Here is a 15,593-nt window from a genome sequence, read left to right on the forward strand (position 1 = left end):
GATCCTCGTGAAAGAGGATAGCTATTTTAAGAGAAAGATGAAAGAAGTGATCAAAATTTTCAGCCACCCTTCAAACCTCAATCGAGATGAAGATTGGGCCCTTAGCCTTGCGTGGCACCCTCTTTTATCTTCCATTAAAAGACCCCATTAGTCCCCTAGTTGAAATTATTATTTTATTTTACTTTTTCCCCCTCCTCCTATCTCTTGCTCCTCCCGTCTCTGTCTCTGTTGCGTCTTTCTTGCCCCCATGCCCCCCCCCCCCGTCCTCCCCTTTCCTCCTGCCTTTGATCTTTCTCCCTCTCTCCCCTTTCCCTCCTTGGCCTTGGTTCCCCCCCTCCCCCACCTTTCCCTAGGTTGGTTTTGTTGTTTTATAGGCTAGGTTATTTATTTGTATTTTTGTTATTATATTTCTTTTTATTTTCATTTTGATTTTTTATTTTGCCCTTTTATTTTCTATTTTTTACATCTTTTTAGTTTTCGTTTTTCTCTTTCTTGATTTTTGGTTTTTCTCATATTTCTTTCCTCTATTAATTCTCCTTTACTATTATTATTTATTTATTAATTCTTATTTTTAATTTATTTTTTATCTTTTTCATTTTTTTATTTTTATTTTTATTTTTTATTTTTTCTTCTTTTGTAGGCGTTAGTTTTTATCCTTCTTTATAAATATACTTGTGTGTGTGTACACACACACACACACATAATCATTTCTTATATACTCTCCTAATTTTGTTCTTTCTCTTTTGCATTTTTTATTTTTTATTTATTCATATTAGTGTCCTTATTTTGCTGCATATATACACAAGTTATATACATAGTGATATACTTGCTATTTCATTTCTTCTTTTATATATATATGTGTGTGTGTGTGCGCGCGCGCGCATATATAATATAATTATTTAGTTTCTTTACTTGTCTTAGGTGAGTTTTTTGTTTTTTTGTTATTTTTTGGACTTTCTTTTGGTTTTCTTGCCTAATTATATATATAGTTTTTTGTTGTTTTTTAATAATTTGTTTTATGTTATTTATCTTTTATTTCTCGTATAATCACCTAATTTGGTTCTTTCTCTTTTGCATTTTTCATATTTACTTATATTAGTGTCTATATGTCGCTACATGTATACACAGGTTATATACATAACGATATACTTGCTATTTCATTTCTTCCTATGTGTGTGTGTGTGTGTGTGTGTAATTTTATTTTTTTATGTACTTGATTTTATTATTTGTCTTAGGAGAGTTTTTGTTTTTTGTTTTTTTGTTTTTTTTACTATCTTTTGGTTTTCTTGCCTAATTATATATATATATATATATATATATATATATAGTTTTATGTTGTTATCTTTTATTTGTCTTAGGTGAGCTTTTGTTGGTTCTTCCTATCTTGTATTTTATTTCTTATTGTTTTTCTTTTATGTTCCTTTTTAACCCTTATTAGGTTGGTTTTTCATCTCTTTTCTTTTTTACTTATTTGTCGCTCTTTTTCTTCCGTTCTCTTCGCTCTCCTCAAGCTTAGTGTTTATGAATTTTTAAATTTTCTCCCTCCCTTGATCTCCCTTTAGTTTTTCATTTTTTGTGTCTTTCTTCATTTATTCATTTATTTTTATTTTCTTTATCTTCTTAGTCGTCTTGTCAGTGAGTTTGCATTTCTTATTTTATTCTTATTTTTTATTTTATTTGTAGTTCCTAATTAGGTGAGTTTCTTTTCCTTTCCATTCTTAGTTTTCCTCTTTGTCCTCTCCTTGTGGTGTTATGTTACCTTATTTTTATTTACTCTTATTTAGTTTTTTCTCATTGATTTTTGTTTTATTTCTAATTAACTGCCTCCCATTTTCAAGTGAGTTCTTCTTGGTCTTTCTCTTATCTATTTGGTTTAAATTTTTTATTTTTGTTTTTGTTTTTATTTTTCATTTTTTGGTCTTCCTTTCATTTTATATTTCCATTTTAATTTTATTTGAAGTTTTATTTATTTCTTTAATTGGTAATTGTACTTCATTTTGGTCTTTCTTGACTTTAAAGTGTTTGTTATTTTTATTTTAAATTTTTTCTTCTTCTTTTTTGTTCTCTTGAATTGCGCATGGCTCTTCCTTACCCCTCCCTCTCCTCTTATTACTCAGCCTGGTCTGCAACATATCATTTTTCTACTTTCTTAGCTCTCTCTTTAACATCCTGATGATGGATCATAGAGTATGATCTAAAACGTTGATGCTAAAAAAATCTTACACAATCTTACCCAGAAGCTCGAATACAGAATTCTCATTCATGTCATTGTCTACACTAGAACATACACCTTAATAGGTAGTGCACATTTGTTGAAGGGGCTAGTCCGTGTGATGATGCATGAGGTGTCGTCGATGAAGGAGGTGTCGTTGGTACTAGTACATCCTTTGATCCAACCATGTTCCATGTTGAATAACGACATCATGATGCAACTACCCTATAGTCTTTAATTCCATAGACTCCCTCAAGGATATTGGGACAATGCCATGAACCATTGATTTAAAAGTTGTGTTCCTCCTATGTTGTTGCCCTCCCTTTTGAATCTACATAATTGAGTGACAGATTCTTGGAGATCTTTAGTCTCTGGTGACTTAAGCTCTTCCTGTGGGCAAAAGTTTTACTTCCATTCCCACTTATGATGAAGTACATAATTTGATAATCAAGAAAAATGTGGGTTTGGGTGGACCACTCTCCCTCAACCAAACCCTGCACTGTCTCTTTTAACCCTCTTACTAATCCACTCAGTGTGCATCTAGAGGGGGTTTGTCTCCCAAATATTCCCTTACATTTTGTGATAATTATTTCTTTGAGGTCATATCCAACTTTATTGATAATTTCTTAAAGGAAAGTGAGACTACAATTATGAAGAATCCATCTACATTTTCTCACATTTTGGCTAACATCAACGTCTGCACATACTTTGAGGGGATATGTTTCTCATGGTCAGTGGTGGGCTATGGATCAAGAGGATTTTAAGGTCCCCACCTTTATATATAGGTGGTGACTTCTCTAGTAGTCATCTAGCTACACATTTCTCTCTTTCACATCATAAAAGTGCTCCCACTTGGTGGAATAATGTAAATGATGACAATTTCACTTTCTTAGCCTCCAACTCTTCCTTTAATGACTCTCTTTAGGTTGATGGTGTCTCCTCCCAAGGCAATGCTTTTGTTTCAACCTCCTCCACTCAGATGGATCTATCACCTATTGTTGTTGATTTAATCCCCTCCAATGACATGATCCCTTCTTTGATTGTGTCTCTCCTAATTGATCCCAACATATGGTTGTTAAGCTCCAAAATTGTTATTACTTTATTTTTTGCATCGGTGTTTATTCTCCCTCTTTGAGGGTTCTTCCATCTCCCCTTTGTGGTGGGGTCCCTTCTAAAAGTATGCAATATTTCGATGGTAAATGAAGAATCACTCTATAGTCTCGCATTATTTTCCTAATGTTGTGGGTAAGTTGTTTATCTGCACTTGATGTGGGTTATTAGCTATGCTTTTAGTTTTTTGCCAATGGTCTTCTCTTGAACTTGTAAATACTTAAAGTTTTTATACCTTCAAGTCATAGTTTTGTACAAGACAACATCCTTGTTTTATTATTATTTTATAAAAAAAATTAATTAATTATTTATTTATAATTTGATTTATTAGTGAATTATAAAATGTCATTATATTCCATGATTTAGTATTGTGGCGTTTAAAGAACATTCATAATAAGGTAATGCCCATGATTGAGAGTAACTAGAGGCACTGAGATACTTAACATTGAAAAACTTGATCAAACTAGAAAATTACCATGGTTGTTGAGTTCCTTTTAGTACCAAAGGATTTGGAGCTTGTGATAATAAAGGAAAATGTATAAACATTTATTGGACCAAGGGATTGAACATTTCTTGTACTACATAAATTTATTTGTGATTATTTTTGTTTAATTCATTAAATATTCTCTCTAGAAAAATGCATATGTCAAGGAGTACTAAACTTTGTACCATGGTGTAATCAATGTATATCATTAAGAAAGTCGGTAGACGATATATATTGATTACTAGATAATTTACGGGGAGAAAAGCATAATAGAAAATAATTTGATTATGTTGGAGGTCTAAGTGCAGTTAAAAGAAGATTGAATCATTGCATGTTTTAAGGATAGAGGTATTAAGTTCAATAATCTTTATGGGGTTAGTAGCTTGAACTATATAGCATTATAGCTAAATATAATTATTAAGAGTTTAATGAATAACAGTCAATCATTTTAAGATAAGATTTTCCTTCTTTGAAGGTTTTGCCATGCTATATCTTATGTTCTTTGACTATGGTTTTAGTTTGTGTATAAATGCTAATTGTGTAACTAAGTAGTCTATTGATCTAAATCATACTATTGTAATTGCATTAAGTTTGGATACAATCAATAGAATATGAAAAACTAAACTTTTGTTGTTAAATATTATTTATCTTCATTGTCATTCTACTTCCCACTAAAGAAGATATATTTTTTTAACTCATTAGCTAGGGACATACAAACTCATAAGCACCCTACTTGATGGGAAGGACAAACTCATCACCATGTAATTACTCCATAGGTATTAAAATTAATTGACTTGCATTCAAAAGTTACTAACAAGATGGTGCACTTAGGCATACCCTTTGTATCCATCCCTCTCTAATTGTGCATGAGGTTGATACTGGAACTCTTAATTTGAAAAATATTTGTGCTAACCTTGAGAATGATGAATCACCTTGGGGAAATTCATTCTTGGAGAGGATGGGAAGTCTTTAGTAATTGGAAGATATTCTAAGAGGAATTTTGGAGAAAACAAAGTTCCCATGTCTTTTGGATTAGGATTATATGGTGATAAAAGAAGAAAAATACACCTTCTCAAAGGATTTGGGACCCTAGAGAACTTGGGAACAACATACATCCACTAACACATATATTCTAATGAAGATGAAGAAGAATACCTCTTTGTAATGATCATGTCATAGCTATGACTATTTGATCTGAAATGTTAACAATATAATAACTTTATGTATTATTTCAATATAACTTAGATGACTGCTTCTAGTTAGACCTATTCAGCAATTTGTTACAAAGATCTAGTTTTAAGTCCTTGTTTCCGTTAAGAGCCATTCCAAGTCGAGCAAAAGTTAAAAATGTGGATTATTAAAAATAACTATTCAAATAAAGATAAAATATAAAATAAAATATTTCTTTAAATGGAAGTGAGTATTAAATTAAAGTAAACCCCGTTTTACAATTTGTCGGACCGAGGATGTTTGTGCACGGAGCATCAAGACTCGTTACAATTGTTCTTTCCTTCTCTTGCCTCCAAGGTAGCCTAAAAATGACCAAATGACTATTGCCATACGCTTTGCTGTCCAAAATTACTCGGTAATGTACAGGTTAAGTACAATCATACATGCTTTCCTGTGGTAGACAAAAACGATCGGATGACCCACCTAAGATGATCGATTATGGCATTCATATTGCATGTCAAAACCTTCACAAGTGACGGGTACAATCAGGAGGGGATTCAAACAGTGACAAAACAAACTGTAAATAGACAACCCCAACATCAAAATAAATGAATCCGCTATTGGGTGTGTCAATCCTGATGCCCTTGATAGGAAACCACAAAAATAACTCCCATTGCTCCAGCCCTGCAATGTCCATAGCTCAGATTGAGCTTAATCACATTCTTGAAGTAGACCCTATTTTCAAACTCGGCAAAACAAGGTTGTTCCAAGAAGACCTCTGGTTGTCCATCATCATGGAATGTGTAGTTCTTAACCCCCTACAAACCCATTGTATTTCAGGACATCGTAGACTCTTCCATTTTCTTCTGCAGACGTCTCCAAAACAAGCACCAACATGACCACACCCATAACCCAAATGTTGATATTCCCATATGGCCAGCACCCAAATCTACCATGTAGGGATGCAATTAATCAATACTCAGTTTGGGATTTTCCATTCTTGAAAGCTTCTAAAACACATAGGAGCTTTTAAATACATGGAGAATAGGGCAAGAGAGGAGGCTAAGACATGCAAAGTATCATGTTTCTTTTTTAGTGACATGTTATTTTCCAGTGAATTTGCGTCTTATGGACTCTCGTAGACAGATGGTTTTGGTGAGAGAGTCATTCTGATGATTATTTAAGAATTGGATAGTCTTATTTGCTCTTGGAGAGATGGGGTTTATCATATTTTTATTTTTATGTGTTATGCGGGGCCAAAATATTATAATTTTGAATTGAGTTGAACTTTTTATTTTATTAAGTTACTTTAATATAAAAGTGCATTATAAAGGTATTTCATAAAAAAAAAATTATGGATACTTCTAGAAGTTCTTATAGGCTTCTTAGAAAAGTGCATAAATAGAGTGCTTGGCCTCTCATTTGGACATTCCAAGTTTTTAGTTACACTACTTTTCTCTTTGAGCATTTGTGGCGTCATTTTGGTCTGCAGATTGTCATTTGATCTTTGGGAACGGAGTCTCCTAAGGATTTGCATAACTGAGGAGGTGAAATATCCTTTGAAGAGTTGCACTTTGGAAGTGGTATTCAACTACTCCAAGTAGACCTTATTTGGACATTTTCAACAGGGTTTGATTTTCAGCCTGGACATACATTTTTGCTCATATCTCACTATTGGTTTGATTTTTATTTTCTAGGAGAATTTTCCTTGGAGCTTGGTGATTATTTCTATATCATTTTCAGTATCTTTCAGCCCAACATTTATTTTTGCCAAGTATCGTACCAGTCCGTACATGTATGGATGTGCTTGCAAGCCATATGGTCAGCAAATTGGAGGGCAGTTTGGAGTTGCATTTTCATCATTTCATCTTTAGCATTTAGTCTCCAACATTTGCTCAATCCAGGTTCTTTCATTTCAGTTTGTAGTTGCAAGAAATTCTCAGTTGTATTCAGCTAGTAAGGGTTTGTTTGTAATGTGCCATGTTGTAATGCTTGAGTAGAAAAATTGCATATCATATGTAAAGCATTCGGTTATCAGTAAATGAATAAATTGGCACTACTTTTCATCAGTTATTTGAGTAGATTTGTTGCAAACCAGTTTTCTTTATTCAGCATTTTACTTTTAGCAGTGCATTTAGTTTGCATGTCAAGTGTTTGATGAAATGTCACAGTTCAATATTAGTAGTTATTAGTGGCCTATTGGTAAGGGGCATTACAATGGTATTAGAGGTAGATCCTGCCATCCTGAGGGTTTAGCAATCACATGCAGCCACCTGGGGTTTGCTCTCACAGATTTTACTCTCCCAGGCAAACTTTGTTTGACAAGGAACAAGATTTTGACAGGCAGTTAGACACCATGGGTGACAGACAAGAACGTAGTCCACCAAAAGACAATAGGAATGAGGATTAGGAAACAAGGAAATTTTTCAGAGCAATGGTTACAGGACAAGAGCGGATGGCTCAGGCTTTGCAGGCACTCACCAACATGGTTGAGCACATAAACCCACAGGACAGACATAATCAGGAACAGGGTAGGGGGACATTGGAACAAGATAACAGGAGTTTAGAAAGTTCACAGGGTGCTCCTAGGCACAAGTCATGGACTGCAAATAGGCCTACACGTCCTACATTCCTTAGAGAGGCGACCCAAGAGGTAGTAGAGGATTATATGCCAGAGGACTTTTAGGATGATCTTTGAGCTGCAAATGCAGAATGGCAAGCACTTTTTCCACATGTTCATGAGTTGCTAAATTTTGATCACTACTTGAGTCAGAGAAGAGAGCACATGAGGAGTTGCAGGCAGAACGGGAGGCCTAGAGGAGGTTAGGACAATGAGTTGCAGCGAGCTGCTAGCAAGCTCACCTTACCATCTTTCAACAACAGTGGACAGATGACAGCACAAGCCTGGATCCATAAGTTAGATACATTCCTAGCATTGAGGCCTATGTCAGAGACAGATGCTATCAAGTATGCCACTTTGCATTTAGAGGGCACAGCTCATGATTGGTGGTCACATGGTATGGTTACATTGCAACATAATCAGGTGACATCCTATCAGGATTTTGTGGATAGATTGGTAGAGTGTTTTGATAAGAAAGACCTGGAGGTCTTCTTCCATGATTTTGCATAGCTAAGATAGACAAATAGTTTGGAGGTCTACATCAGTGAGTTTCAGAGATTATCAATGATGGTGTAGGATGTGTCCGAAAAGAGGTTGGTTATACTATTCACAGAGGGGTTGTCTAAACCTCTAAAGGGGTGGATCAAGGCATTTGATCCCCCTTCATTGCAAGAGGCTATGAGGAAGGCACAGAGCATGGAGCTTACTGCACCCTCCAGTAGGTTCACCTCCAAGAGCACTTTTTCATTCAAGGACAATAAGAAGTTTGATAAAAACAAGGGCAAAAAGGCAAATACCAAGGGTAAGTCTACTGCACCATTGGATATGGAGACACTGAATGATTTGTGCAAGAAGAAGCTATTTTTTTAACCACAAGGGTCCCTACGACAGAGATCATGATTGTCCTATGAGGCCTAAGGGGAAGGCTAATAGGGTTATATGGGCTTACTACGAAGATTCAGATTCTGATAATTCTGGACATGAGATTGATCATATTGATGCAGATCCTGAGGTAGAAGTAGAAACTCCAGAGACTAAGGAGGAGCCCGAGTTGCACTTCCAAGAGGCACGCTTGTCTAGCATTCAATAGGAAGGATCTTTTAGACTGTGTGGTGTTCTAGCAAGGCAAAGAGTTATTACTTTGGTTGATATAGGTGCTACACACAATTTCATTGATGCACATTTTGTTGAACATCGTGAAATTATGACTGAGGAGTTTGAGGGACTACGAGTACAGGTTACTGATGGTTACACCCTTGAGTGTAACAGGATGGTTAGAAATTTTCCCTTAACGTGAACAACTATGAGTTCAAGGCGGACTACCATGTTGTCAACATGGGTGATCTGGATATTCTTCTTGGGATGGAGTGGTTGCGCTCATTGGAAGAGGTCACCTTTAGATTGAAGGACATGGAGATTAAGTTTGAAGTGGATGGGAAGCAACACATTTTGAGAGCCATCAGCAATGGAGACATCAAGACTATTTCCTTTAGATGACTAGAGAGGTTAGCCAGACATGATGACATTGAGTGGGCAACTATATGTACTCTCATGCCGACACAGGAGGGAGAACATAAGACAGAGTATCATCCAGACATACAAAGGTTAAGAGTGAAGAATGACAAAGTCTTCAGTGACATTCCACCGGGCAGACCACCAAACAGAGGTATTGAGCACATCATTGAGTTGGAGGAGGGTGCTAAACACGTGATGATTACACCATACATGCATCCTAAGAGGCTCAAGGATGAGATCAAGAAAACTATCAAGGAGCTTCTTGTGATGGGTCACATCAAGCCTAGCAAGTCTCCTTTTTCTTCTTTGGTTGTTATGGTGAAGAAAAAGGATGGTACATTGAGGATGTGCATTGATTACAGGGTGCTGAACAAAATGACAATCAAGAACAAGTACCCCATTCCATGGATTGATGAGTTGATTGATGAGCTTCATGGTACATGTTACTTCATGAAGATTGATTTGAGATCCGGCTACCATCATATCAGAGTTAGAGAGCAGGATATTGAGAAGACTGCCTTCAGATGTCATTGTGGGCACTTTGAGTCTGTGGTCATGCCATTTGGGTTAAGCAATGTGCTAGCTACTTTTCAATCCACCATGAACAGGGTCTTCCATCACCAGTTGAGGAAGTATGTGTTAGTCTTCTTTGATGATATTCTGATTTACAGTTGGACTTGGTAGGAGCACATGGAGCACTTGGAGACAGTCTTAGGAATCCTGCAGTCGGAGTCGTTGTACGCCAAGGAGTCCAAATGTGATTTTGGCATGACAGAGCTATTGTATTTGGGTCACATCATTAGTGCAGAAGGAGTAAGGATGGATCTTGATAAAATCTGTGTTATTATGGATTGGCCTACTCCAAAGAACCTAACACAATTGAGAGGGTTTCTTGGGTTGTGTGGTTTCTACTGTAGATTTGTCAATGGGTATTCACGTCATGCAACTCCTATGATAGATTTGCTGAAGAAGGGAGCCTTTGTTTAGACACCTGAGGCACAAGCTTGCTTTGAGAGATTCAAGGAGATCATGTCTACATGTCATGTGTTAGCATTGCTCGACTTGTCAAAGCCATTTGAGCTTCAGTGTGATGCATCTGGAGAGGGTATTGGTGTTGTTCTGATGCAAGAAAAGCACCCCATTGCATTCAAGAGCAAGAAGCTCTGTGGGCCGGAGAGATCATTTAGTATATATGACAAGGAGATGTTGGCTATTATGCATGCATTGGCTAAATTTAGACAATATCTAATGGGTGGTAAGTTTTGCATTAAAACTGACCACAATAGTTTGAGACATTTCCTTGGACAGAGAGATGTCAATGACAGGTAGCAAAAGTGGGTTAGTAAACTGCAGGCTTATGACTTTGACATCTCCTATTGAAAGGGACTCAGAATGTGGTAGCGGATGCATTATCACATAGACCAAATCTCAGTGCTATGATTCAGATATTAGAGGGTTGGAGGCACTTGATCATTGCCGAGTATGCTAGAGATTCATAGGCATTCGAGATTGTTGATGGGACAGTTGTTGATACCAGGTATACACTTGTAGATGATTTGATTATCTACAAAAATAGGATATTCTTAGTCCCAGGATCGAAGATGAAGCGTATTGTTATGAGAGCACTTCATGATTCACCTACAGCTGGACATCCTGGATACTTCAAAACATATAGGCAAGTACGGGAGCAGTTCACATGGAAGAGGATCAAGGCAGATGTGTTGCAGTATGTTAGAAAGTGCCCTGTTTTTTAGCAGAACAAACAAGAGCACACATTCCCAGCAGGGCTCCTACAACCACTTCCCATTCCTTACAAGAAGTGGGAATGTATAGCTATGGATTTCATTACAGGCTTGCCTAAGGCCCAAGGGCGAGATTGCATCTATGTGGTAGTAGACAAGTTGATGAAGTATGCACACTTATTTCCCATCACTACTACTTACACGGTAGTGCAGGTGGCTAAAGTCTTTTTTAGGGAGGTCTTCAGACTACATGGGATACCCCAAAGCATAGTGAGTGACAGGGATAGCAAGTTCTTGAGCCATTTTTGGCAGGAGGTGTTCTGTTTATGTGGCACTGAGCTCATACCTAGCACCAATTACCACCTATAAACTGATGGGCAGATAGAGATAGTAAATAAGTGGGTGGAGAGATATTTGAGGAACTACGTGGCTGGTCAACAGAAAGCATAGGTTAGATGGATTTATTTATGTGAGTATTGCTATAATACTACTTATCACATGTCTATTCAAATGACTCCTTTCAGAGCACTATATGGCTATAATGCACCGAGCTTTGTTGATTTTCTTATGAGTGATGTTAGAGTTCCTCGTGCTGGGGATTTGCTTCAAGAGAGCAAGGACATTGTTGATGCTCTTAGAGATAATATTGTCAAAGCACAGAATCAACATAAGTAGTATATAGACCAGAAGAGGACAGAGAGGAGTTTTGAGGTTGGTGACATGGTTTACCTCATGCTCCAGCCTTATCGACAATCTACTCTCAGGAAGAGGGGGTCAGAGAAGCTTAAGTCTAGATACTATGACCCTTTCAAGATTATTAGGCGGATTGGTGAGTGGCTTATGAGCTTGAACTTCCAATAGACACTAGGGTGCACAATGTTTTCCATGTGTCACGGCTGAAGAAGGCGTTGGGTCAGCATGTTGTGCCTTCAGCACTTCTTCCTTCATTGGATGATGAAGGGAAATTGGTTCTTGTTCCTGAGTACATCATTTACAACAGAGAGAGATAGCCCGTAGGAGGACTATCAGAGAGTAATTGGTGAAGTGGAGAGATTTACCCGAGGAGGATGCCACATGGGAGGGAGAGGATATTTTGCAACATCCAGCTTTGAGATTGCTTGAGGGCAAGCAATTTCAGGAGAGGTAGACTGTCATGTCCCCTTTTCAGTGACATGTTATTTTTCAATGAATTTGCCTATTATGGACTCTTGTAGGCAAATGGTTTTAGTGAGAGAGTCATTCTGATGATTATTTGAGGATTGGAAGGTCTTATTTGCTCTTGGAGAGATGGGGTTTATTATGTTTTTATTTTTATGTGTTATGCAGGGCCAAAATATTATAATTTTGAATTGAGTTGCACTTTTTATTTTATTAGGTTACTTTAATATAAAAGTGCATTATAAAAGGATTTCATAAAAATATTTTATGGATACTTCTAAAAGTTCTTAGAGGCTTCTTAGAAAAGTGCATAAATAGAGTGTTTGGCCTCTCATTTGGACATCCCAAGTTTTGAGTTGCACTACTTTTCTCTTTGAGCATTTGTGGTGCCATCTTGGTCTGCAGATTGTCATTTGATCTTTGGGAACGGAGTCTCCTAAGGATTTGTATAACTGAAGAGGTGAAATATCTTTTAAAGGGTTGCACTTTGGAAGTGGTATTCAGCTACTTCAAGTAGAGCTTATTTGGGCATTTTCAGCAAGGTTCAATTTTCAGCCTGGACATACATTTTTGCTCATATCTCACTATTGGTTTGATTTTTATTTTCTGGGAGAATTTTCCTTAGAGCACATATCATTTATCATATGTAAAGCATTCGATTATCATTGAATGAATATATTGGCACTACTTTTCTTCAGTTCTTTGAGTAGATTTGTTGCACGACAATTTTCTTTATTCATCATTTTACTTTCAGCAGTGCATTTAATTTGCATGTCAAGTGTTTGACGAAATGTCACAGTTTAGAATTAGTAGTTATTAGTGGCCTATTGGTAAGGGTCATTACACAAAGCTTTCATGACATTCAACATGCCAAGGATTGAGAAACCCTTATTACTAAATAATGATTTTGCATTGGTTATCTATAGCCTGCTTGTCTGGATTGTTAAACCCTCTTCCCTAATGTCTTTGATTGAGATTCAACTGAACAAATAATATGTATAACGACCAAATAATAAGGGCCACCTACTAGGAGGACGTTCCTTCATCTCTCCAATCCTATGTATCTCTCTTTTTTTGGAGCCTTGTCGAAGTTGCTACCATTGATACGAAAATGGACACCAAACTTTTTATTAGTTTGGAATACAGTGCGCTATTGTTTATTAAAAGGATATTTTAATTTAAACTAAATTCAACCAAATTTTTGCAATGCATGATCTATATGCATGATCACTATAATGAATGAATGAAAGATTTTTAATGAAGACCACGAGGCCATAAGCCTAAAGGACCCACATAAAATTCCTAGTTAGTCTGATGTGATTTCTCCAGAGTGTCTCTTTTGTTGTGAATCTGCATAAGTAAAATGACCCCCTTGAGGAGTCTTGGTCTTTCGAAAAGGTCTTTTATGTTGTTCACTTTGAATGTTTGTTTGTGCTGGTTGTGAATATCCTCATATGTTGTACAATCTTTCAAATAGTGCCACTCTATTTCCACCACACCATCGTTGCAACTCTACAAATTATGTCCTCCCACTCTTCCTTAAGGACCTTCCATCTACCAATTTCACATCTCAGATGGTGTGAACCAAATCTTAGTTTAGCAATTAGGATTTTTGTATTTCCTTCGATCACGGCTCCTAAATACTCTGTCGTCATGTTCGCATGTGGGATTAAATTCTTTGATATAATAGACTTTTTTTCCTACCTAACTAGTTTTCCCACATGGCATATTTGAGTTTTTTTGCCATCCATTTTTTTATTTTAAAATTGTTTTCTGGGCACTCTTGATAGTCAATGTTCCACTTGTTGAACCATTTATCGTTTTGTTTCTTCCATGTCTTCTTCGGATGAGCCAATTCTCTGTCAACCACCTTACTAGGCCAACGACGTGCATCTATTTCACTCACTTTTTTTAGATAGCTCACAATCCAACAATTATCGAGGCCTCCACCGAGAACATGTCTACCTCTGCTAAAATAATCTCGTATGGAACTGTTGATTTGATTTTGAGATTAGTTGTGATGAAGTATTTATGAATTCTTTCAATTTGTCGCCATTTATGGTTTGATAATTGTAGATTTTGGTCCTTGAATTCCAAAGCTATAAAGGTTTTGTTCTTAAGTTAATTTTCATGTACAACAATCAAAATCATCTTGATTTGTTCTCTCCATTAGTAAAAAAAAAAGGTGATAAAATATATAGTTTCTATTTTACAATTGAAAAATAAAAATATGTATTTTAACTAAGATTATTTTCTATACATTTTATTCAATTAATAAAGTTATATGAATTTAAATTAAATATATTAAATTATTCAAGTTATGTTTGCATTTTTTAAAATATAGTTTAATTTCATAAAGGTACTAATAACAAAAATTTTAGATTTAATTCATCCATTTATAATTATAATAAAAATATTTGTAATCATATATTGATGGAATTATATTATTAAACTTGATCATTTTTGTATTCTATGTTTTTGCTTTTGATTTGGGATTTAGGGTAAGCAATATATTTTCTATTATATATGAAGTTCTACTTTTTAATTTTGGTCAATTTTTTTTTTTGTTCTATGTAGTTATCAATTAGGAAAATGTACTTTTGCCAAAAGAAATATTTTTTATATTTAACTTAAGAAGGAAAACAGTAAGGAGGAGACGGGCAAGAGGAAGGAGAAGGAGAAGGAAAAAAGAGAACAAAAACTAGAAGGAGATGAAAGAGAGAGAGGGTAGGGGGGGACGACAACGATGACAACAAAGAAGAAGAAGAAGAAGAAGAAGAGAAGGGGAAAAAAGAGGAAGATAAGAAAGGGATGGAGAGCATGTCAAAGGAGGAGGGGGAGGTGAAGAAGAAGAAGAGAAGGGGAAAAAAGAGGAAGATAAGAAAGGGATGGAGAGAGTGTCAAAGTAGGAGGGGGAGGCAAAAAAGAAGACTAAAATGGAGGAGAAGGGGTAGAAGTGAAAGAAGGGAGAAAAGGAGAAGATGACGAATAAGACACAAAGCAAGAAGCAAAGCAAGAACAAGGAGGAAAAGACAGAAAATGAAGAAGAAAGAAAATCAAGTGAAGAAGAAGGTGGCAAAGGAGGAGGAGGCAAAGGAAAAGACCAAGAAAAACTAGGATAAGGAGGAGGAGAAGATGAACAAAGAGAAAATGTAGGGAACAAAGAAGGAAAGGGAGAAGCAGCCAAGAAAGGGAGAATAAGAAATAAAACAAAAGAAAAAAGGAGAAAATACAGCAAAAGACAAAAAAAACAAGAAAGCAAAATAAGAGTAACAGAATTCGAGTCCTGCATCTCTCTCTTGGCCCAACCATTGCACCTACATGAAATTGCTAGTTTATTGACTCTATAACATTCTCTCAATTTGTGTTTGTTCCTTTAATGTTTTTTCCTAATTAGGGTAACATGGTCCTTCAATGTGGTGTGTGTATCATGTTTCTCCTATGTATTGTCCTTCAATGTGATGTGTGTATCATGTTTCTCCTATGCATGGTCCTTCAATGTGACATGTTTCTCCTATGTTTTAGGGCTTGTTTGCTTCTCTAAATAGGAAAGTAGCTTAACTATGATGGAGTTGAAAATTC

The sequence above is a fragment of the Cupressus sempervirens genome, chromosome 8 (genome assembly GCF_028749045.1).
Source record: "Cupressus sempervirens isolate cs-2001-9-10 chromosome 8, ASM2874904v1, whole genome shotgun sequence".
Classification (NCBI taxonomy): Eukaryota; Viridiplantae; Streptophyta; class Pinopsida; order Cupressales; family Cupressaceae; genus Cupressus; species Cupressus sempervirens.